General features: G+C 37.4%; 1 protein-coding gene and 1 pseudogene across 2 annotated transcripts in view; both read left to right on the top strand.

Annotated features, from left to right (window-relative positions):
• The window catches only part of VGLL4 (vestigial like family member 4), a 139,720-nt gene that overhangs the window by 6,191 nt on the left and 110,420 nt on the right, over positions 1-23,109 (top strand). The window contains exon 2 of one of the 2 annotated variants that reach the window (XM_090284184.1): positions 16,929-16,986. The exons of the other annotated variant lie outside the window; for it this stretch is intronic. The gene's annotated coding sequence lies outside the window, so the exon portion shown is untranslated. The remainder of the gene's footprint in view (positions 1-16,928; positions 16,987-23,109) is intronic. 2 annotated transcript variants of the gene reach the window in all.
• Positions 18,530-19,409, top strand: LOC150004949 (tRNA (guanine(6)-N(2))-methyltransferase THUMP3 pseudogene; annotated as a pseudogene).

The following is a 23,109-nucleotide window of genomic DNA, read 5'->3' as shown; positions in this document are numbered from 1 at the left end:
TCACACAGAAGTCTGGTGTGCAGTGGAAACAGTATGGAGGTAGACGAGGCAGCTGTACCATCTAACAGAGCCAGTAGCCAGCCGAGAACATGTTACTTCAGCTCCACCCATTGGCAGAGCTTAAGACACAGGGATTGGTGATTGGAGGTGGTTCTACTGACACAGACCCTACCCAGTGTCAAAGACAATTGGCAATTGGCACTGTGCCTCATACCCGTTATTAGCCTCAGCTGATTTGACAGGTCAGCGGTTGTAGCTGGGAGTGTGAGGCAGCTCTGTGCACTCCCCCAGGTCTGGGGTGATGGGCAGAGGCAGATGGCAACTGCCCAGATGCTCTGAGATTCAGCAGTAAAGTCAGAGGTGGATTTAACGGAGGGCGCACCACGCGGGTGCCCTGGGCCCCGACTTCTGAAGGGCCCCGCAAGTTTACAACTTGTACGTAATTAAAATTGCACATATGAAACCAAACTCGGTGTCATTAGAAAAAAGTGTAAAGTTAGGGTTTGCAGGGCCCTTCAGAAGTTGGGGCCCAGGGCACACACACCCAGTGCACCTGCCATTAAATCTGCCTCTGAGTAAAGTGGGGCATTTAAGGGTCCCCAGGGGTTTTGCATGGGCCCACTGTTTCCTTTTCTAACAGCTGTTGCCACCGCTGACAGGTCAGGTAATACACATCATGGTCTGTGACACAATATTTGCTTCATAAGATGCACAGACATTTCCCTCCCCCACTTTTGGGGAAAAAAAGGTGCGTCTTATGGAGTGAAAAATGCGTTAAATAAAACTCCATAAAAGTCACAGTACAATAGGGGATGATACGCTGTAACTACACCCTGTCCCACTAATGTAGAAGCAAACACCCACTGCTACCAGGCCACGTTTGATTCTTTAATGTCATTGTGCCTGTATTGCAACTATGTCCTTTGACACAATTTCCCCACCACTTTTCTTCTCTATCTTCACCCGAATATATGTTTATTGATTTTGAAGAGGGAAGAAGGGAAAGAGGAACATCGATGTGAGAGAGAAACCCATACCCTGATCAGGGATTGAACCTGCAACCTTTTGGTGTATGGGACGATGCTCCAACCAACTGAGCCACATGGCCAGGGCTTCCCCACAACTTTTATCTTGTGAACTCTTACAAAATATTTTATTGTACAGATTATGGTGACCTAACTCTTAGTGCAAATGCCTCAATTTCATATTGGGTTTGTTCTGTCCTTTTATCAGAGAAAAATGCAAACACATTCACTGAAATTGTGTGCCAGTGCTTGGTTATATACTAGGGTGTGTGATTCAGAATATGCTTGTGTCATATTTTTAAAGAAGATTCTCATTGAAATAACAATACAAGTAAAAATTCCTCACAGATCACTGAGTATTTGTCTGTGGGCCTCAGTTTAAGGAATATGTATTATCTTAGTTCTCACAATAGCCCTATTCAGTAGATACTATTATTAGTTCCCTTTTATAAATAAGGAAACTAAGGTTTTACAGGACTTAAATAATTTGCTTAAGGATATCCTGACTCAATTGTATGCTCTTAATTTCTTTACCTTCTCAGATAGAGGGCGTTGAAAGCTTGATTGCTGATTTTTAAAAATGCAAACAAAAGAAAATAAAACTGTATATACTACCTCCGTTAATAAGCCAGCAAAGAGGTTTTCAGTTGGAAAAGATTTCCCGGGCAGTGAAATAGCATTTTCAAAGCATTAAGTAGCTGTCTATAATCAGCCAAACGTTCAGGATGGGCAGTAGCACATATTCAGAACTGCCATGAATCTGCCTCCCACGTATGTTGATGGCACACACACACACACACACACTCTCTCTCTCTGCCACAGACCTTCTCTTTATATTGAGCTTTTGTTGCCAGCAAGTATCTTAGTGAACTCAAGGAGTGGATCTCTGCTCTGACCCGTCATTGCCAAAGTGTTCAAGTAGAGACAAGATGACCACAGAGGGCAGCTGGGCGGGTGGCTGGTCTTGACCTAAGACTCTTTGACCCTAGATGTGTTCAAGGCAATGACCCTGTTCCATATTGCTTTGTATTCCAAGCATGTACCATTTGGTGCATATAATCAGCATTTAATACGTCAACATCCGTTGGTAATGAAGTAACCATTGGAGTGAAAGGCTTATCTCCAAGAAATAATTTATTTAGCACTAGCAAAAATGATTCAGTATAATTATCACTATTACTACTAATAATGTACACATTCAAAACACTACTTTATTCCACTTGATAATTCTTCATAGTTTGCAAAACATTTTATTTGCTGGTTATAACAAGAATAGTTGCTGTAGGAGGCTATCAGAATAAAAATTAAGCTTGAAGAAGTTGAATGCCTAACTCAAGGTTAAAATGCTTGAAAAGAGCCCTGGCTGGTGTGGCTCAGTGGATTGAGTGCTGGCCTGTGAACTGAAAGGTCTCCAGTTAGATTCCCTGTCCAGGCACATGCGTGGGTTGTGGGCCAGGCCCCCAGTTGGGGGTGTCTGATGTTTCTCTCCCATTTTTGTCTCCCTCCCTTCCCCTATCTCTGAAAATAAATAAATTAACATCTTTAAAAAAAAGGTTTGAGGTGTCGCCACCCCCCACTCCATGCCCTCATGTGCAACATATGCTATGAAAGCAATTGATAAATGAGTCAGCTGTTGCTGGGTCATGCAGAGTCCTCTAGGGTAAGAAATCAGAACATCTTGGGAAATTAATTCTCTGACTCCATGTTCCCAAGCTTCCTTTTGGTTTTCAAAATAAGGACTGAATTTACTGCTCTTTCTAAAAGTTGGAGTCACTAATAGTATGTTTTTATGTTTTCAGTTATTTCCCTCTGTGAACTATGATGTTGAAAATATCATGTCTCAGTAATCTATTTTCCCTTAAAAAAGTTTCATAAAACATAAGGTGGGATAGTATTATGTGCTTATTTAAGACACTTTGTAGGTGTAGTCAGCTGCTTTGATTAGTTTGCCTCCCAGAATAGGCACCTGGCATTTAATAAGAATGCTATCCTCCAGAGACAGCTATTACAAATGTCTGTGCTATTTTTATAGTTTTATATCATATCAAATTAGCATAATAAATGTTAGAAATGGATCTCCACTGGTGAAAATGGTGGCTTGTTAATTAACAATATGGATGTTGAAAATAGATTCTTCCACCAAATAGCGCTTTAGACACTTGAGGATGATTTATTATGTTTCTTTTAAATTAATATTACTCTATCTTTAGAATTCCATGCTTTCCTTTAATACACATAAGAGTGCTGTGAGCTGTTTTACTCTCTTTTGCAATTTAGTTTAAAATATCAGAGTCAAGAATCCTTGGATGAACTATTTCCTTTTTTTCATCTGATAATACATATCTTTGTGAATGTCTACTTTGCCTCCTAGCGTCTTCCTCCTCATTCTCTCTTCCCCTCAATGCATCTTAAGAATCACTGCCGTAATCAGTATCTTGTCCAGTACAAGCAACCATTCTTTGCTGGATATGTCTTCTAAAGTCATGTAAAAGTCACTGTCTTCTCCGCCCTCCTGTGACTCATCAGTGTCCCTTCTGTAAGATGGTACATTCAGACCTAACCGTTGATTTTTGTATGTGATCAAATTTAGTACAGTGTACCTAGGACTACCACCAACTTTGATTTTGTCCAAGAGTTCTTGGGAGTGAAGGGGTAGGGCAGACTGGTGGTGACAAGTGCATGAAGTGGCCAGTGTAGAACTGTAGGGAGCAGTGGGAACCCTGGAGAACAGAGGCCTCTACTCTGTTATGAGGGGCAGCCGCACCTGGCTCCGGCCAGTGTTTGGTCAGAGCTGGCTCGTGAGAGCTGACTCTGTGCATCTCTTCCCCACTCTGGACTTCACATGGGGCGCTTAAAACCGGTCGTTGTGAGAGTATTTATAACACGGCAGAAGCCACAGATCAGGGCTTTTTTGGTGTTTCCCCCTGACAGAACCTATTGTTACCATTTATAGGCAAACCTTGCTTTTTTTCGCCTTGCTTTATTGTGCTTCACAGGTGCTGCACCTTCTACAAATTGAAGGCAAGCCCCTCCACCAGCAAAAGGATAAATTGTTTTATTGAACCTGCAATATCTCTGAGGGAGGTCTGTACCATGTCACTGGTTCCAGCTGATTGCTTTTACATGGGGATATTGGGCTGGATTAGTCAAATATTCCTAATTTTCATGTGAGTCGAACACTAGTTCACTTGCCAAGATTGGAGCTATGAGTATTATCTACTGTGTGCTTTCTGTATAGTCTCAATACTTCCATTAATACAAACTAAAATAACGGTAATTTTTTTTAATGCACACTACACGAGCTTCTCTCCCCCCTCCCATTGTAGCTGTGAATTACTGCAGCAAGTCTTTAAGAGCTGAAAAAGGTATATCTCCTAGTACGCATCATTGTCTTAATGTGGAAATTATTTTGGATATGTGTATTTTTTCCCATTCAGATTTTCTATTAAAACACACAGGTCACATCTTTTATTTATCTTTTTTTTTTGTTTTCTTTTAAAAGATTTATGTTATGCACTCACTGACTTGGCATTTGATGTGGATATTGAATCTAGTTTGAAAAATCAAACTTAAATCCTTTGTGGCTTTAGATTTATTGCAACTGCCTTTTTATTGGATCACACTCTTGATTCTTTGTAAATGAAACAAATAAATCTTCCTATTTGAAATCTGGAGAAATTACCATTTATTTCTCTAGAACTACCTTTCTCATCAAACTTTACATATATGTTTTTTCTCCTTCTGAAAAATATTGATTATATGTCACTTTTTTCATGGAACTTACCTTAACTGGATTTTAGTCCCTTTTTAATGAACTAGACAAGGAATGAAAATTCATTCTTTCACACCTTGCTTACTGTTTTGTCCACCAATATACAAACAGGGGAATGAATTTTTCATTTTCTTAGCAAACTGCTAGTTGATGGTACTCTGAATAAAACCGTTTAAATTACAAAGGAATATTTCATTTAGAATTCAGGAGGACAGACTATTTTTGGAGAAAAATGGCAGCCTGAACAAGTGCTTCTAGCTCCCTTCTTACCAAAAATCCTTTCAAATAACAAAATATAGACATTAAAATAATTTGTAATACTGCTGGAAAACTAGAAAAGATTCCTCTTTTCAGTAGACCAAAAGTTAGGGAGAATTTCTAGAAAACTGAAAACAGTTGGGATTAGACTGACAAAATGAAAACAAAAAACAAAGTAAAAAAAGCATAACCCAAAACACAGGTGCAAAGAAAACAGAATTAATAGCAGAGTTTACAGTTACTAACAACTCCCAACAGGAAGGAGCTCTGGAGCAAAATTCAGGAAATTAAGGTGTTTCACTTATAACAATGAGCTCCTGGCTAAGAACTAAGATCTATGCTCTCAAGAAGGTGAACATCTGTCTGAAAGCATTCCTCATGAGAGTTTCGGGATCTGAGAGAGCAAGCAGAGTAGAGTTCAGGATCACGGTGGACACCTCCAACCAAAAAGGTTCAAGGGAAAGCAGTGGGCAGTATCTCCTGAAGTCCTTTGCTGCTAGAGGAAAGACTTCATTTTGGCAGGTTTTTGTGTTTTTCCTTCAACCTGCCTTTCTACTTGCTCCCCTCTCGTATACCCTAAATCAAAGCCCATCACCGGACACCTGTACTCTTACAACCTGTATTTGACCCTCCCCCAGGGAGTCCCAGTACTAAAGAGGAGGCATGCATTAGTTGCCCTTGTTGATTGACCCCGTCTTTTATTCTTAAGTATGAATGAATATCAAAGGATCATCAGACCTTGAGGAAAAGAGGATGAAAGAAAAGACCCAGAGCAGCAAGCAGACTTTGGGAAATATAAAAGCTAAAAAGATCTCTTCTGAGAAATTTGAGATAGTGAATATATGAAATACAAGCATCCGGCTATAACAAAAGAACACTTAAACTACAAACTGCATGGAAGTTTAAAATATGATCGCTGAACTTAAAAGTATTAAATAGGATGACTTGAGAATTGAATGGATATGATTAAATCAAATTGAGCGATCTGAAAGGCAACAAAGTTTTGTGCATACACTGGGAAATTAGGAGATAATACAGATCAACTCCAGGATCTGAAACCTCTGTTGTCAGGTGGAAGTGAGGACAAAGAAGTATTGAGAAGAAGATTCGTTTATTGGAAAAATAGGAAATATATGAGCCAAATGAATAAACAAAGTAATAATAACAACAAACCAAAAGTAGAGCGAAAAAATTGATTTCTGCTTTTATTCTTATACAGTAGATCCTCTCTCTTAGCCACAGTGGATAAGTTCCAAGACCCCCAGTGAACCCTTGGAATTAAAAACAGTACTGAACCATCAATATCAAGTTAGTAGGTATTGAGCAGTTTAATATAATTATGGATACTTCAATTCATTTGTTGTTATTAGAAAATCAGTCATCCTTTAAAAGAAACAACTTCATAGAGGTTTTTGTATTTCAGGAACATTTAGAGCAGCCAAATTAAGATCAATGAACAGTACAATGAAAATGTGAGGGTCTGTAGCTCCTGGGCTTTGTGACAAAGAGCCCTACTAAGGAAATTCGATCTAGACTGGTTCTAATATAATTCTTCCTCTAGTGAAGGCAGTGAGGGTGATATACAAGATTTCACTCATTCAGAAGGTATTATTGAGGGTCAGATTTGTACAGAGAGCCTTGCTAAGCTTTGAACAGAACATATTAGAATGTATTAAGACATAACTCTTACTTAATATCTAGCAAGACATAGACTTTAATAAGCAATTGTATTAGTTTTCAATTGCTGCTGTAACAATTACCACAAGCCTTAGTGGCTCAAAACAGCACACCATTTATTTTATTATTCCATTGATCTTAATTTGGCTTCTCTAAGTGTTCCTGAACTTGGCAATTTTGTTTTGACTGTGGCAGTTTAGGTTCACTTTCCCCTGTTATTTCTTTTTGTCAGAGCTTTAGAGAAATTTCAGAGATAATTACAAGGAGCTACTTTACCTTTACATGAGTACAGCATATTTCCTTAGTCTTTCTGTAGTAAATTGTAAGCTATTATTTTTTCTTTCTTTCTAAAAATGGGTCATTCTGGTCACCAGAGGGGTAGATAATTCAATATGAGGTCAGGGTCTGTTTGCCTATATCCACACCTAAATTTTTTTTCTGTAGTGTAAATATAAACTTTATAAGCAAAAGGAAAGCCTTAATAATATCTGTATCATAACTGAGTATATTCTATTTGCAACATTTTTCCCAAAGACAGTAAATTACTGTTGATACTTGTTGAAAATCCAGCAGTTCTGATTGTAGAGGGCTAGATTTTGATGACCTATTTTTCAAGAGTACATAATTAAAATATAAAGGAATTGAAAATTGTCCTTCAAGCATGTGCATATTTAGAGAGTATGTTAAATTTTATTTTCTTCTATGAATTTGATTATATTTATTGTATTAAACTCAAGTTTCAGTTGAGATTTATGGGAGTCTCATGATTTGATATTTACACATCATATCTGTGGTACAAAAATTTTATAAATAAGTTATCCTAATAATAGCATGGGGGAATAGCATGGTTAAAGCTTATCAATTGGAAGATAATCAGTTGAGGTTGAATGCATGTACATTTAACATGTTTTCTGTGGGTGAGTAAATTAATTGTTTACATTGTGGAGGGGAGAGAAGGATTTAAAAAATATTTGGTTTTCATCTAATTTGAATGTTAATGGTTAATCTTGGCTATTGTTGAACTTAAAAGTTTACACAACCATAGTGCTGTGGGTGAGGATTCTAATTTTAGAACCTAAACTTTGGCTGTGGAGAGTGGGATAGGATCTTTCTGTAATAAAAATGGAAGTATTTTTTAAAAATTAGATTTGTTTGTAAATGTAATAATGTTTAAGTGCTATGCTATTTCCTAGTGAGGCCAAGGAGCTACTGAATATTTTAAAACAGAATGTTGTGTCGTGCCAACAACTGGTTTTGGCATTTCATGTATGTTATCCTACTGAAACAATTGATACACAAAAATTTTATGTAAGGTTTTATAGTGAATGCTGCACCTCCCAGATCCTGTCTGCTGCAGCTATTGGTCCTCAGCTAAAGGGAATCACGTTTTCCAGGTTTACACCCCTTCCTGGATGCAGTCTGCCTTCAGGGACTGGCGGATGAGGGGGTATAAAGTTCTCCTGACCTTCTTGCCCTGACTCTGAAGGGACAGGCTGAGGCCCTGTTATGATGTCATCGTAACCTAACTTCTCTGTCTGCTCCTGTCTCCTTCCCTGACTGATCCGGAAAGTACTTCCTCACACACTCCTGCGTGCTATCTCCATCTCAGTCTTCTGTCTAGGGAACCCAACTTGCTGAAGACCTTTACTTTCATTTGAGCACTTCTGTGCAATTTAGGATTACTGGGATGGATAGGATCTGATTATCCCCTGTTCAATCTTTTCTCTAATGTGAAGGTGCCCTTACTTCATTACACTGTCAATCATGAAACACTTGATTGAGGAGTTACAACATTTTTATTATTACATGGAAATCTTCATCCATGTAACTTTCTCTCCTTGGACACACTTCTATTCCCACTTAGAACCTCTCTTCCAATCCTTGGAACTGCTCTAATTTCCGTCCTTGGGATATTTGAAGGAAGTTATATTTCCCTAAATTTTCTCTAATCCTATGTAATGCCTCCTTTCCTCACCTATTTATTGTATGAAGTGTTTTTTTAACCAGCTTTATTGAAGTATAAGTGACAGATAATTGTATATCCCTAAGGTGTACACTGTGATGGTTTGATGGATATATGTACATTGTTAAACAATAACCACAATCAAATTAATGAACATCTGTCACTTCATATATTTTTGTTTTTGTTGGTTTTTTTTTTTTTGCGGAGAGAACACTTAAGAACTACTCTCTTAGCAAATTTCAAGTACATTATTATTAACCATAGGCACCATGTTGTACATTAGATTTCCAGAACTTACTCATCTGTTAACTGAAAGTTTGTGCCCTTGGACCAACATGTCTATTACTCTCCCCAGTCCCTGGCAACCACTTTTCTACTTGCTGTTTTTATGAGTTGGCCCTTCTTGATTCCACATATATGTAAGTGAGATTGTACTGTATTTGTCTTTGTCTGGCCTATTTCACTTAGCATGATGCCCTCAAGATTCCATGTTGTTGCAAATGGCAGGATTTCTTTATGTATACAGTAATATTTCATTGTATACATATACACTTTATTTTTTTACCCATTCATCTGTTGATGGACACTTAGATTGTTTCAGTGTCTTGATTATTATGAATAATGCTTCAGTGAACATGGAATTGCAAATATCTCTTTGAGATACTGTGTTCATTTTCTGTGTATATATGTCCAGAAGTGGAATTGTGGGATCATATATGACAGCTTTGTTTTTAATATTTTGAGGAAGCTCCATACTCTTTTCCGTAGTGGTTGCAACAGTTTACATTCCTACCAACAGCGCACAAGGGTTCTCTTTTCAATACATTAACACTTGTTATCTTGTCTTTTTGATAAGAATTATTCTAACATACGTGAGGTGATATTTCATTGTTTTTTTTTTTATTTGCACTTCCCTGCATGATTAGTGATGCATCTTTTCATGTACCTGTTGGATGTTAGTATCTCTTCCTTGGAAAAATGTTTATGAAGGTTTTTTTATTAGATTTTTTTTTTTTTTGCTATTGAGTTAGGTGAATTCCTTACATAGTTTGGATATTAAGCCCTTATCAAATATATGTTTTGCAATTTTTTTCCTATTTCTTTTTAAAAAAATATTTATTTTATTTTTTTATTTTTATGTTGTTTTATTTTATTTATCTGTTTTTAGAGAGAGGGGAAAGGAGAAAAAGAGGGAGGGAAACATCAATGTGTGGTTGCCTCTCATGCGCCCCCAACTGGGGACCTGGCGTGCAACTTTTAATTTTGTTTTTCTTTTGCAGTGCAGAAATTTGATGTGGTCCCACTTGTTTATTTTTGCTTTTGTTTCCTATACTTTTGGTGTCATATCCTGAAAGTCATTGCCAAAACCAAAATCAAAGAGCTTACCCCATATGTTTTCTTTTAGAAGTTACACTATTTCAGATTTTACATTAAAGTCTTTAATTGGTTTTGAGTTGGTTTTTGCATATGGCATAAAATAGGATTAAATTTTATTTTTTTTCATGTTTTCCCAGCGCCATTTATTACAGGACCTAGCCTTTCCCCATTCTGCATATTTGGTACACTTATCATAGATTAGTTGAAAGTATATGTGTGGGTTTATTTTTGGGCTCTTGATTCTGTTCCATCGGTTTTTATGTCTTTTTATGTCAATACCATACTGTTTGGCTTTGTAATATAGTTTGAAGTCAAGGAGTATGATTACTCCAGCTTTTTTCTTCTTTCTCAATATTGGTGTGGCTATTTAGGATCTTTTGTGATTCTGTATGAATTTTGGGATTTTTTTTTTTTTTATATTGGTGAAAACTGCCATCAGAATTTTGATAAGGATTGCAAAATCTGTAGATTGTGTTAGATAGTATGGACATTTTAATTACATTATTTCTTCCAAACCATAAACATAAGAAACCTTTCCATTTATTTGCCTTTAATTTCTTTTATCAATGTCTTATAGTTTTCAGATTATAGATCTTTCCCCTCCTTGGTTAAATTTCTAAATCCCTTATCATTCTTAATTGTGTTCCAAGTTCTCTCAAAATTTTTTTTTGTTTTAGGTATTTGAAAAGCTGTTTATTTGGTATTGCTTATGCTTAGGTAAAAGAAAAGGGAAAATGTCCTGGCTGGTCTGGTTCAGTTGGTTGAACATCATCCTATAAACTGAAAGTTTGTGGGTTTGATTCCCAGTAAGGCACATGCCTAGGTTGTGGGTTCGATCCTGGGTTGGGGTGCATACAGAGGCAACTGGTCGATGTCTCTCTCTCTTACACTGATGTTTGTTTCCTTCTCTCTCTCCCTCCCCTCCCTTCATCTACCCTAAAAAGAAATCAATGAGCATGTTTTTGGGTGAGGATAAAAATATAAAAAGTAAAGGGGGAAATAATTACAATGTATTGTCTCTCCTATATATTAAGATTGGTGCTATACCCTTTGTATTTCCTATATCTTTTTTATAGACAGTTGTCTTTATTCATCTTAAATGTTGTTCAGACTAGTTCTTTGTGATATTGCTACATTTCCCGTACATGCTATTAGTTTTTATCCCATTTTGGGGCCTTTGCACCAGCTTCTCTCTGCCTGAAATATTGTTCTCCCAAGTTTGAACTGCTGGCTTTTTCTTTATTCTTGGTCCTCAGCCTGAGTAACGGGCCACAGTATGGCTTTCATGAGCCTGTGGCACTTTTGCATTTGTATTCACCTTACTTCATAAAGTATTAAAAATTACATTTTATGACTGTTGATACAAAGATAAATATTAGTATGATATATTTAAACATTCTCTTTAGTCTGACAGTTCATATTTTTCTTCTGATTTTGAAAACAATTAAATTATTTATATGCATCCCCCAAAATATTGAGGGCTGTAGTCACTGTGCCTCCCATGCCTAATGGAAAATCAGCCTCAATGGCCACTCCTTTGTCACATGATATTCTGAAACATACTGTGTTTATTGCTGTAATCTTAGTGTCTAGAGAAGAGTCAGGCTCATGAATAAATGAAGAAAGGAAGAGCCACTGGGCTCCACATGAAGAATTCTGCTCTGATCAAAATATATGACACTTGGCCCTGGCTGGATTGTTCAGTTGGTTGGAGCGTTATCTTGTGCACCAAAAATGTTCCAGCTTTGATCCCCGGTCAGGACGCGTACAGAAAGCAATGATGGGTGTTTCTTTCTCACATGGATGTTTTTCCCTGTCTCTCTAAAAGAAACAATCGGTAAACCTCTGGTGAAGATTTTTAAAAAATTTAAAAATACATAAGAATTGTGTATTCCTAAAATGTTTAAACCTTTATTAAGTTTTTAAAATATAAATAATACCTGTTCATTGAGGAAAGTCTGATAAGTTCAGAAAAGTATGAAGGAGAAAACCTAATCCCACCATCCACAACATCTGTTTTGCTTTGTTACTTATCATTTTTCCATATGCATACTTTCTTGTTTAATGTCATCACTGTTAGCTGCTGGATACACTTTTTAATATATTTTTCCCTGTCACATAATGTCCATATAAATTTTTTAAGTATATTTTATTGATTATGTTGTTACAGGAGTCCCAATTTCTTTTCCCTTTGCTCCCCTTTTCCCAGTACCCCACTCCCCTCCAACAATCCCACCCCCTTAGTTCATGTCCATGGGTCGTGTATATAAGTTCTTTGGCTTCACCCTTTCCTATATTATTCATAACATCTCCCTGTCTATTTTGTACTAACCAATTATGCTTCTTAGTTCCTGCACCATTTCCCCATTTCTCCCCCTTCCCCCTCCCAGCTGATAACCTTCCAGATGATCCCCATACCTATGATTCTGTTCCTGTTCTGGTTGTTTGCTTAGTTTGTTTTTGTTTTTATTTTTTAGATTCAGTTGTTGATAGTTGTGAGTTTGTTGTCATTTTAGTGTTCATAGTTTTGATCTTATTTTTCTTAAATAAGTCCCTTTAACATTTCATATAATAATGGCTTGGTGATGATGAACTCTTTTAGCTTTCTCTTGTCTGGGAAGCACTTCATCTGCCCTTCCATTCTAAATGGTAGCTTTGCTGGATAAGAGTAATCTTGGTTGTAGGTCCTTGCTTTTCATCACTTTGAATACTTCTTGCCAGTCCCTTCTTGCCTGCAAAGTTTCTTTTGAGAAATCAGCTGATAGTCTTATAGGCACCCTTTGTAGGTAACTCTCTGCTTTTCTCTTGCTGCTTTTAAGATTCTCTTTATCTTGAACCCTTTGCATTTTAATTATGATGTGTCTTGGTGAGGTCCTCTTTGGGTCTAGCTTGTTTGGGATTCTCTGTGCTTCCTGGACTTGTATGTATATTTCCTTCACCAGATTTGGGAAGTTTTCCTTCATTATTTTTTCACATAAGCTTTTGATTTGTTGCTCTTCCTCTTCTCCTTCTGGCTCTCCTATGATTCGGATGTTGGTATGTTTAAGTTGTCCCAGAGGTTCCTAAGTGTCTCCTCATTTTGTTCAATTCTTGTTTCCTTATTCTGTCCTGGTAGACATTTTTTTCTTCCTTACGTTCCAAATTATTAATTTGAACCCCAGTTTCCTTTCCTTCACCATTGGTTTTGTGTGGATTTTTTTTGTTGTTTCATTTAGCATAGCCTTCACTTCTTCCCTTATGCGCGTTTGCCATACTTAAGCATATCTGTCAAGCCTGTGAGCATCTTCATCATCCGTGTTTTGAACTCTACATCTGTTAGGTTGGCTATCTCCTCGTTTGTTAGGTTGGCTGTCTCCTCGTCAGTTAGTTCTCCCACTGGAACCTTGATCCACTCCCTCTTGGGCCATGCTTTTCTGTTTCCTCATGTTGGCAGGCTCCTGTGTTTGTTTGCCTCTGTGTCTTTGGTAGAGCTGTTGCACCTGTTATGTTGTAAGGGGCGGAGCCTTAGGTATTTGTCAGTAGTGGATTCATCAGTACTGGTGACCTGTTTCACCATGTTGTGGCGCTGTGTGGGGGGGAGGGGTCTGAGAGAGAACACTGACACTTGTTCAGCACTTGTCCCTTTTCCAGGCACTTCTCCCACTTCCATATGGGACTGGCGCCTCTCTAGCTGTTGCCCTAGCTGTCGTTCCCAGAGTGGGTGGGTCTGCAGATGTTCTAGGACCATGGGGGGGCCCTTTAAACAAGTGGACTCGGAGGACTCTGCTGAGAGACCGGCAGTTTCTTCCTCTGCCCCAACCCCCACTGGTTTGCACAGTCAGAAGTAATGGGGCTTTATTTTCCCTGGCGCTGGAACTGTGAGCTGCATAGTCTGGTATGGTGCTGGGAGCGCCCCCCAGATGCCCCTCTTGACTTTTTAAAAATGTTTGACTGTGCTTTCCACTGGCCTGCTGCTGCCACTGCTGCTGCAGCCACTCTGCATCCTCTCTGCCCTGGTCCTACCCCCCTTACCTGTCTGGATGAATATTTCTTCTTTATATCTTTGTTTGTTGGACTTCCATGCAGTTCGATATTCTGGAACTTATGGTTGTCTCAAGTTTTGAGGTAGTTTTATTCCTTCTTAGTTGTGGAGGGAGATGTGGCGTGTCTGTCTAGGCCCTCCTTAGTTTTTGATGTTAAGAAATGTTCTCAAATATTTTAATTGTTGTATAATCATCCAGTGCATGGGCAAAAACAGATGCTAGGTGCTTCTTTATTGTTGAAATTTAAAGTTATTTCTAATTTTTCCTTTTTATACATAATGCTGCAGTGAATATTTTTTATTCAGTCAGCTTTTCCATCTCTTTCCTCTTTTAGGGTTATTTACTTATGGTGAGTTCTTAGAGATCCATAATTAGCCTCACAATGTGTCTAGGCTATTAATTACTATGTCTATTGTGGTTGTCTTTTTTTTTAACTGTTCTCTAGCTCTTATCTTTATCACATAAAGTTGAACTTTCAGTTAAATAACTGTTTGATAAGTGGAATTAATAGCTTACTATTTTCTGTTTATTGCTTCCCATGTTAGTTTATTATTTCCAGGTAGGTGAAAGTTCTTGAGGCTGGATTTTATATTCTCAATTCATAGGACCTAGCATAGTATAGAGCTTATACCAGGTGCTTAGTTTTGGTTGATTGGTTGAGAAAAACGAAAATTTTATTTTTATTTTTTTAAGAGTAAAAAAATATTATTTTAGAGAGAGGGCAGGGAGGGAGAAAAACATTGATGTGTGAGAAAAGCATCAATGGACTGGTTGCCTCTTGCACACCTCCAACTGGGGACCTGGCCTGCAACCCAGGCATGTGTCCTGACTGGGAATCGAACCAGTGACCTTTCTGTTTATAGGCTGACACTCAATCCACTGAGCTACACCAGCCAAGACATGGAAAAAAGAGATTTTTAGAAGGGGAGCCTGTAGAATAGATGAGGAAGAATTTGCTGTTTTAAATTCAGTTGTATGAGTAACTGGCCTAAGAATTCAGTGTGATGTCTGCCCTTTCTTTTTCAATTAAGATAAAGAGTTCAGCCCTCTCTTTTTTTTCCTTTTATAGATGTTTTTATTGGTAACTTCTTTGGTAAATGTTTATAAATGGAGAGCTTTCATTTCTCAAAATTGGCTGCCTCTGCTTATCTGTAGATTATTAGATAATTGCACAAAAGAGGCCAGGAGACCAGTTTCAATAGCATTGTAGCCTTGAGCTAATCACCTAACCTGTGAAATAAGGGGCTGCAGAAAGCTGTTTGAAAGTCTCTTGCTGTGCGAAGAATTTTAGCAAAGTCTCAGTAAGGGAATGATGATAGAGCTCAGGATGCATATGTCATTACCTTGCAGACGTTTGACAGGCGATGTTTGCACAAGTTTTGACTTGGAAGCCTGTGTCTGTGCTGGAAGATTCTGGGGGAATTGTGCAGAATTTGCCAGGGACATTGCTCCAGGGATAGTGAATGAGAATGAAGATGTTTTTAAACGTAAGAAAACACCGTAGAATTTACAACAGGAAGAAAAAAAAACACTAAATAGAATCATATGCTTTCTTCTCGAGCTCTTTTAATACTGAGAGTACAAGTCTTAGAAAATCAAGTTATTGCCTGAGTGAAAATCTTTGCATCTTGAATTTGTTTGAAGTTGACCTTCAGTACTTCAATTCTAGTTTCATAATTAAATAGCCTATGTTTTTGCTTTGCAAAGAGGACTCATAATTGCCTTCTCTATGGGATGATGATTTGAAGTAAACACAACTTTCAGAAAGTCCAAAAGTTCTTTCTGGTTTCCTAATTCCATAACTCTGCTGCATGATAAATACTCTGTACCTTTGTGAATCTTAAAGAATTTGGAGAAATAAGGAGAGATGAGTTAAAGGGTATGAACTTTTAGCTATAAGGTAAATAAGGTCTGAGGATTTAATGTATCATATGGTGATTACAGTTGATAATACTATATTGTGTAATTGAAATTTGCTGAGAGTAGAACTTAAGTATTCTCACAAATTCCCCCCCACCCCCCCAAAAAGATAAATGTATGAGGTGGTAGATGTGTTAATTAGTTAAGTAATTAGATGGTGGGGGTATCCTTTCACAGTGTATACACTACCAACCAAGTCACTACGTTGTGCACTTTATATATCTTACACTTTCGTGTCAGTATATGTCAGTAAAACTGAAATTAAAAACAAATTTTTTTAAGACTGTAAAAAATTTGCCAGGAAAAAATCTTTCTCTGATATGTAAGAGATAAGTGACAAAAGGAATTTCTTCTCCTGGAAAGGAAGTAGACATTTGGCAGTTTTGTGATACAATTTAATGACAGGGTAGAGCAGGAAGTGAAAATTGAAACAAGGGTTAGGTTAATAAATATAATAATCCAATTGGCGAATTTCAAAACCTTTGGTGGAATTTTAGGCAAATAGCCTATTCTCTTAAAAAACATGCTAAGCATTTTGAAAACCTATTTTTAAGAAGAGGCATGGGCCAGGGGTTTCTGGGCTTTGAGTCAGGATCTGGCTTCATGGAATTTTCTCAGCTGAAGTAAAAGAAAGTGAAATTTTAGATGAGGTAGTCTCAGAATGAGACCCTTTAGGAAACATGTTGCTGCACAGAATATATTCTCTACCTCTCTGCTATTCCAGTGTGGTCCCTGCCATTATCCCCTGGGAGCTTGTTAGAAATGCAGTTATGATTCTCACAGCAGAACTACTGATTGAGAAGATGCAAGGTGACCAAAGTCCTGAGCGAGCCCTATGCATTTTAAAATTTGAGAATCACAGCTCTACACCATGGTAAAAATGTTCTCATTATTTTCACTGTCTTTCTTTTTAGCAGGGGGCACGGAGAGCAAGAGGAGAAAAACTGGTTGTTGTTTTTTTTCCAGCTTGAGGTATAATTGACAAATAAAACTGTATATATTTAACATATACAATGTGAAGATCTGATATATGTATACATTATGAAGTGATTAATACAATTAAGTTAACATCCATCACCCACATAGTTATTACTACATTGGAAAAATGGTCACATTTTTAAAACTGACGTTGCAAAACAGTATTGCAGCGCTTTTCTTTTTTGTATGCTTATCTAAATGCCTTGTTGCTTGATAAAAACTATTTGTGCATGAGACCAGATTATAATCTTGTTAAGGACAGAAATTACTGCAGCTGCCTCTTGACTCCACCCCCTCAGCTCAGTGTCCTTCATTTCGCAGGTGTCATTAACATCTGGTGGATACTGCGCTCCTCTCAGTCAGTGGGCTCCAAAGACAGTGGGGGAAGTCAACATAGAAGTTTTATTTATATTTATTTATTTTTTAAGAAATTGAGCTTTAAAATGAATATATTTATTTGTGGTATGAATGTTGAAAATCCTAAATGATGGGTTACTTGATGAAATCAAATCCAAGTGGTAACCATGTGTGTACATCCTGAAAGGGCCCATGAGATTCAGGTAACTTAGTCAGTGCTCTGTCTCCAGAGTTGACGATATTTGAAAATGATAGGATTTTCAATGGCAAGGCACATGAGTTTTCCTTGCTTTACGTGTAGAGAAACTGCAGCCAAGACAGTAGAAGTGTGTGCTTTCCTAAGGTCCTGATACTTGGGACTAGGACAGAGCTTTTGCAACTTCTTTCCATTATTTCTTTGGGTTTTGAATGTCTTCAGGGAACCTGGGGTTTCTGTGGGGTGCCTCAGATGTCAAAGGTGTGGGGTGGAAGGAAGAATGATGATAAAATGGGGCCCTGGTGGCCGTTCTCCAATCTGAATATTTTTGCTTTTATCTGTTTTAGAAACACTTTTCTAAACAATTCATTTCTGAAAACATGTGATTTACTTAAGAGAAGGCTTACCTGCTGGAAAAGGGATTGTATTTCATTTTAAAGATGCATAACAGAATTGAAAGAGTCACATGAATGTCATTATAACCATTATTCTAGAATATATGTAGTGATACTGTCACTGTTCAAGACATTTTGGAATTGCCTTTGGGAAGAATTTATAAAATGCACCGAAATAATCAGCTATATTAATACTCAAGCCTTGTTTAGAATAGCAGCTGTATTATTCATCTAATCGCCTCCTTTGTTCACACAACTTATATTTAAATGATTAGATGTTTCTTAAAATTCAAATTATATATCCAAAGAATGTTTTCATCATTTAGAAGAAAGCCATTAAAAAAAAATGTCATAGATCTAGGTGGCTTCCGGCTGCGTGGAGCCGGAAGTGTCTGCGCTACCAACCGGTTCATTGTCTAAGATCAGTCGATAATTTATTTGTGGTTGTTCAGGAGATTAAAGATTACCAGTTCAAAGAAACAAAGGAAGAAGTCCTAAAGGATTTTGAAGAATTGGCTGGGAAGCTTTCATGGTCAGACCCTTTAAAAGTGTGGAAAATTAATTCCAGTTTCAAGAAGAAAAAAAACGCAAAAAGATAAATCAGAATTCAAATAAAGAGAAGTTTGATAATGGACGAGGAGACAAAAGAGATGAGAAAGATGTTAAAAAAGAATTCACCAGCAATGCTTTAGATTCACATATTTTAGACTACTATGAAAAGCCAGCCATCAATGAAGAGATATCAACATTAGTAGGTGACGATTTGGCATCTTGCAAAGATGAGACTGATGAGAGCTCAAAAGAAGAAACTAATCTTGAAGTGCTCAAGTTTAGAGTCACATGCAACAGGGCAGGAGAGAAACATTGCTTTTCCTCAAATGAAGCTGCAAGAGATTTTGGGGGTGCTGTTCAAGATTATTTTAAATGGAAGGCTGACATGACCAACTTTGATGTGGAGGTGCTTTTGAACATCCACGATAATGAAGTCATTGCGGGCATTGCACTGACAGAAGAGAGTCTCTACTGAAGAAATATTACACATTTTGGACCTATAGCTCTTAGATCTACTCTTGCTTATGGTATGCTCAGGCTCTGTGCTCCTCAACCTACTGATATAATAGTTGATCTGATGTGTGGAACAGGGGCAGTACCAATAGAGGGATCTACTGAATGGTCTAATTGTTTTCATATTGCTGGTGATAATAATCCGTTGGCTGTGAATAGAGCAGCAAATAACATCTCATCTTTACTGACCAAGAACCAAATTAAAGGCAAACTGCCCTGGGGCTTGCCCATAGATGCTATTCAATCTACCATTGAGAACTGGCTCTGTGGACATTACTGTAACAGACATGCCATTTGGAAAAAGGATGGGCTCCAAGAAAAGAAACTGGAACCTTTACCCAGCTTGCCAATGGGAGATGAGCCGTGTTTGTAGACCAAGGACAGGCTGAGCTGCACTACTTACTCAGGACAAGAAATGCTTTACCAAGAACAAGATGGAAAAAGAGGAACTTCTTGGTAATGCAAAGAATGAAGATGATTAATAGTATTTGTGCTTCCTGACATTGGAAATGGCATTATGAACTTGCTTTGAAAGAAAAATAGTATTAACAAAAGTGGAGTGTGCACTGTTTAAATTGGTTTAAAGTTCTTTACCCTGGTTAGCAAAAAGTGTGAATGTAACATCATGGAATTGAAAGTCTTGTAAGAGAAGAACTTTGCTTTGGAGCTGTTATGAAGAGGTAGCTGAGCAATTGGTACTTTTCTTAAAATGCTTTAAAGATGCTAAAGCCTACTAAAATGCTCTGGAATTTGAGTTTAGAACATTTTATTTTCAGGCTGTATACCAGTTCCTATTTTCCATTGTAGCCACCCTGGTCTAATGGAAAGGGAGATAACATAATCATAGCATCTTAGGCAATAAGATATTGCCTCTGTAGCTTTGCTATTTAGTTGTTCAAGTTCTCTTTACCTCAACCTTAAAAAAATGAAGCATTATTACATTTTGTGAAATAGTGTTTGCCTTATGACAAGGTGAAGTCTCACAAGACCTATAGGAAAGTTTACCATCTGCCTTAATAATTAAAATATGCATCTGTTATTCAGGTTAATACATTGAATTAAGGACTGAGATTTAGCAAAGGAACTACAAAGATACATTTTTATTTACAAATAGCAGCAAATACATTGGTAGATGAAGTACAGGACCAACAACTAAAATTTAAAAAATTTTATTTTTCTTTCCATACACAAAAGTGGTGTTGCTTTTCAAAGTCAAACATAAACCGGTCAAAATATTTTTTGTTTCTTAAAAGGACTGATGTATCTTTGAATTAAAAACTTCATCTAAAAACAAAAAACAAAAAACAAAAAAACATGTCATAGCCCTGATCAGTGTGGCTCAGTTGGTGGGGCGTTGTCCTGCAAAGCGATTCGATTCCGGGTCAGGGCACATGCCTGGGCCGTGGGCCCAGGCTGAGGTTGGGGCATATGTGAGAGGCAGCCAAGCCATGTTTTTCTCACATATCCATGTTTCTCTCCCTCTTTCTCTCTTCCCCTTTCCCTTCCCCTCTCTCTAAGACTAAATAAATAAAATCTTAAAAAAAAATGTGTCAAAATGTAAAGATTTCCAAGGAAGAGTTTTGAACAAAGACAGTATTCTCTCTCTGAGTTGCATTTTGAAAAGCATTTAATTAAATGCCTATTTATTCTAAGCCATGTGCCAAGCCTACAAAGGTGAATAATATATGTCTTGCCCTTGAGGTACATACCAACCTGTGAAGGAGAAACAGGTGTTTAAATACAAACCACAATTTAGGGATGCATCCCTAACTATGTTGGAGCATAAGAGGAAGCCCAGAGAAAGGAGGGATTATTTCAGGCTGGTTGGTATTCAGTCAGGGACAGGGCCTGGGATGGGTGGAAGTGGCTTTATTGACGACATTTGAGTTAAAAGGAATTTTTACAGATATAGAAGAAATTCTTAGGCAAAGCAAACAGGATGAACCCTGTCATGAAGCCAGTAAAATGCATGGACATGTCTGGAGAAGGGTGTGTAAGGTTATGTGAGGACAACACAGGTGATGGAGTAGTTGGAGGGAGTTGAGTTCTGAAGGCAGTTTCCCTGCTGGAAGGGAAGCTCGTAAGAGCAGGTACTTCAGCTACATCCTCTCTGTCTGCAGAAGTACTTGGCATATAGCTGATGGCCAACACATGTTTATTGATTTAATGGGAAGACTGTTGCAATTAATTTATGATGATCCTTCACCTTTTGCTCAGGTATTTGAACTTTATTCTGTGACTATTGAAGTTTTTTCTTGAGAGATATAACAAGGTGTGTTTTCAGAATGTCACTTTGGGAAAGAGTTGTCTTTCTCCAATGTTTACCTGAAGAGTTTGTCTGATTCTATAGGTCTGCGGGAGGGCCCTTTAATTTGCATTTCTGACAAGCTCCCACATGTTGCTGATGCTGTGGGTAGCCTCATTTGTAGTAGCCAAGTGAGAATGGATTGAATCATTTCAATAAGGAAATTTCCTGAAACAATAGTAATAAGCAGGGTGCATTTAGAAATGGTGCTTAGTCTAAAAGGCTGTATTTGGGATTTAGAAGATTAAAGCTATTTTGATGTTTAAAGTTGTCTCCATTGTTTTCTCCCCTTTTCTTCTCCTCCTCCTGCTCCTCCTCCACCTCCTCCTTTCTTGAGAAAATAGGTTGCTTCCTGTGGCTTAAAGATAGGAATTTGAGACCCTCATGAAATGTCAGAAAATTCCCTGTTTGTAAGGAACTTTTGTTAATTGCATAATGAAGAAAATACAATCCAATTGGTAATAATATTTAGAGAGTTTAAAAGGAAGGACCTTTTGAAGAAATTTTTAATCAGCTGGTTTTGCTGTCTGGTCACTTTCCATTGTCTTTTACATTTGTTTGTGATACAACAAATATTGTGGCCTTTGTCTGTGCAAAGACAATGCAGTTGTACTACACAGAAGTTATATAAAGTGAGTCAAATAGGTCCTAAATGATTGTATTTGCAATAGTGAAGATAAAGCAATCAGATTAATGGTAAATAGACTATATCATAGTATATGTGTGTGTATATACAGTTATAAATAAATAAATAGATATATAGAGTGGATAAATAATTAGGATATGTGTAATGTATATAGATATATACAAGGTGGGCCAAAAGTAGGTTTACAATTCATAATACAATAATTAATAAATAACACAAGAATAAACTCTGCGTTTCACATACTCAACTGTAAACCTACTTTTACTCCATCCTGTAAATAGAATATGTCACTTTTTACCTTTATAGCATGTAGAAAATGACATATACTATAAAACAAGACAGATAACATAAATTCAGAAGGAAAGATGAAAAAAGAAAGGAAATTCACCAACCTTATTTTGCTTCATTTTAGCTATCCAGTGAAATCCAAGCTATGTAGCCTGTCACTCAAGGTCACTCAAATTCAGTTTAGTACTTAGTGAATTTGAGAGGCTGTAGAATGTTAAGTAGAAGTGTCAAGAATGCCATTTGAAATAGCAGACTGTGTTTCAAAGAGAGTGAGGCTAGAGATGTAAATTTGTGTGCTGTTTACTTGGAAGGGACTGTTGCTTGAAGTGAAAGGCTGTGGAGGTGGAAGGAAAAATAGACTGGACAGATCTTTGGGAAAAATCATCATCAAGGTGTGCTGAATGAGAAAAAGGGATCAGGGAGGACTCAGGAAGGCCAGAGTACCAGGAGAGCGCCACGGAGGCCGAGAGGGATTTCCTCATGAAGGGCCCAGTAGCCGTCGTATAGGTCAGTTAAGACAAGTGAGAAGTAAAGAATGTGTTACTAGTAATTTATGAAATAAATAAGTTGTTCATAAATTTATAAGAACCTCTACAAAGAATAGAGAGTAAATAAGTAAACTTGTAGTAGCATTAATATTTTGTGACAAGCTATTGCAGTGGATTTCTAAGCGTGGCGTCTTATGGAGCCTGTATTTTTGTAGGTCCCTGTAGATGCATGCCTTTTATAGTTTGTGAGGTCTGTTTTGCTGTGGATTTCAAGCTATTTTCTGTGTGGATAGAGTCATGTCCAAATATACATCTAAAAAATCTTAAATCTTATGTGGAGACCAAGAAGCTTAGGGTCATTCTTGACAGCTTCTCAT

The sequence above is a fragment of the Furipterus horrens genome, unplaced genomic scaffold, assembly GCF_987537825.1.
Source record: "Furipterus horrens unplaced genomic scaffold, mFurHor1.1.pri manual_scaffold_7, whole genome shotgun sequence".
Lineage (NCBI taxonomy): Eukaryota > Metazoa > Chordata > Mammalia > Chiroptera > Furipteridae > Furipterus > Furipterus horrens.
This window is presented reverse-complemented; position numbering and strand designations above follow the sequence as displayed.